We start from the raw sequence: 2533 nt of genomic DNA, 5'->3' as shown, positions 1-2533 counted from the left end.
TTACAAATGAAGAGATATCTATTATAGAGTTAAAATTGTAACAAAATATTTTGTGCTCCATAATTTTACACAAGAACATATTTTATGCCATGACATATTTATTGTTAAAACATTAAATTTTATCAGGAAAAAATGCCGGAATCCATTTCTTGTCACGACGTAAAAGCTGAACACATTTTTTGCATATTTTTTTTTCGTAATTCAATCTTATACTGAATTTCCACTAGGCATGAAATGCCAAATTTTTTAATGCCAATTTTGAAAACTAAACAATACGGCACGGGTATTCACGGGTACGTTCATAAAAATAGTCATAATGTCTGTTACCGCATGGCATCTTTTAAATGGCATACATTTTTTTCATTTAAATGCTTAGTGCAAATACGGCATTACTGTTTTTTTTTAAGATAGTCAATCCTTGTTTGTAGGTGATTTTCTGAATTTAATTGCAGTAAATATAGTTGAGATCAACAGCTTCTTTCAATATATTTAAGGTCACCACATAATTTATGTCAATACATTTCTTAAAGAAAAACCTCTTTATTAATATGCCTTCGTAAAAAGTTTCTTCAATGATTTTATTTCCAGGCAGATTTTAGGTCATCAACATAAAAAGCAGCATGCAAGCAGTAGCCGAAAATACATAATCAACCCATACATTGCATATGACAAAAAAAATCCAAGAAAACCTTTCCAAGTACGCACAGACTGTAACCACCACAGTCATTGATTAATTGATGGAAAAAGTGCGCTCTCCCTACTCAATCAATTTACTCAAGAGGAGTTCCACTATCATAAATGCATAACTTGTTCACTATTCAATGAAAAGAAATTTCTACTTTGCTTATCTAAAATCAATTTCCTACCTCCAGTGACGCAAGCATGCTTTCCAAAATGTGTGTTAACTTAGAAAATCTGCCAAAACCATCCATAAATGCAATGTCGATATTTAATTAAAACCAAAAATTTATTGCCTTTACCTACTTTGATTTAACGCCCCTATTGACCTCCTCTTTTGATTTCAAATTACCGCATATTTCGTAAATCAACCAACCCACAAATTTATTTATCGCATTTTTGTGCAACTGCTATTTCCATATACTGATCGTGCATATTTACAGTTTTATATCAATAAAAACACATGCATGTGTATATACTTTGGCAAAATGCAATCAGCCATAAAACCACCAAATAAGAACCATTGGCATGTTATGGGCGTGCATGGTGAAGAATTTTGCTTACTACCAGCCATAAAGGAGTTCTTTCGCTCACCTCTCATACTTGGCAAATACATACATACATATACATGTGAAAGAAAATTAAGAAAATAAAACAACAACCAACACAAAAATGGTCAAATAATGTACAGAAGGTCAGTTGGATTATTTACGAGTGTTTACGTTTCGAGTTACGTATACGCCCTGTACGAACCCCTGGCGCACGTTGCTGCAAGAGTTGGAACTGTTTGCAGCTGCAGCAGCGGATATAAAGGATAACTAGCAAGCAGTAAATACTAGTTGTACAGACATATAATTGTGCATACTTATGCCTTATGTATGTTTGTGTGTATGGGGTGGCACCTGCAGATACAAATTTAAAATTCAAACTTGCAAGCAAACAAATATGTACTCATACACAAGCATTAATTGAACTGCTATGTTATGCATGTATGTATGTATGACTGTTGGTGTATCTGTTTGCCGAGAATTGTTAATGTTGGCGAGATGCGACCGTGACCTTTTTAATTTTTCTTCTCCACTTTTCATTGCTTTTAATCTTTCCAGGCTTTATTAAGTTTTAATTGAAATTTCACAAATTGATAGAAAAATTTGATTAAATCGGAAAAGAATTTTTTAAGTCATATATACAACTGTATCTAATATATACATAGGCGAACATGTTTTCTTTACACCCCTTTTACGGCTAAAATGTAGTTCTAAGGTATAAAGATTTATATATCATTCGAAAGGTATTTTGATGCTGATTAGTTTAACATAAGCGAAAAAATCAATTCAAAAGTGACACCAATCCTAATGCCATACATGTACATGGTTCGAGCGGAAATGCCTCCTAAATGTATGCTTTAATATTGATACTGAACTAAAGAAATGTGCTTAGCAGCAGTTTAGGAATAAGATTTATGTATGAATATGAATAGATTAAGACTCTTACAAGGAAGGAGGTAAATTTGAGTATGTAGAAGAAGAAAGTGATAAAGCAAAGATTAAAATAAAGAAACCAAGACAAAAAAGGCAATGAGGAAGGTAAATTTAAATACTTAGCAAAGATGTGGGTGAATATGCATATCAAGAGAAGGATAAAGATAAAGATCTGGTTAAAAGTCAAGGAAATGATAAATATAAAAATAAAAAAATGAAAAAAGAGACAGAAAATAAAAGAGATAAAGGTAGAGACAAAAGAGAGAACAAGATAAAATTGAAGAATGACATGTTATGTTGTGTTGTGTTGTGTTGTGTTGTGTTGTATTGTGTTGTGTTGTGTTGTGTTGTGTTGTGTTGTGTTGTGTTGTGTT

At 32.1% G+C, this 2533-nt stretch overlaps 1 protein-coding gene across 1 annotated transcript in view; it reads left to right on the top strand.

Annotated features, from left to right (window-relative positions):
* Positions 1-2533, top strand: part of LOC118744588 (integrator complex subunit 6 homolog) — a 147220-nt gene that overhangs the window by 1228 nt on the left and 143459 nt on the right. The window lies entirely within an intron of this gene.

Source organism: Rhagoletis pomonella, unplaced genomic scaffold (genome assembly GCF_013731165.1).
Source record: "Rhagoletis pomonella isolate Grant_MI unplaced genomic scaffold, Rhpom_1.0 Rhpom_scaffold_00008, whole genome shotgun sequence".
Lineage (NCBI taxonomy): Eukaryota > Metazoa > Arthropoda > Insecta > Diptera > Tephritidae > Rhagoletis > Rhagoletis pomonella.
The sequence above is the reverse complement of the archived record's forward strand: the minus strand, read 5'-3'. Positions and strand labels throughout refer to the sequence as shown.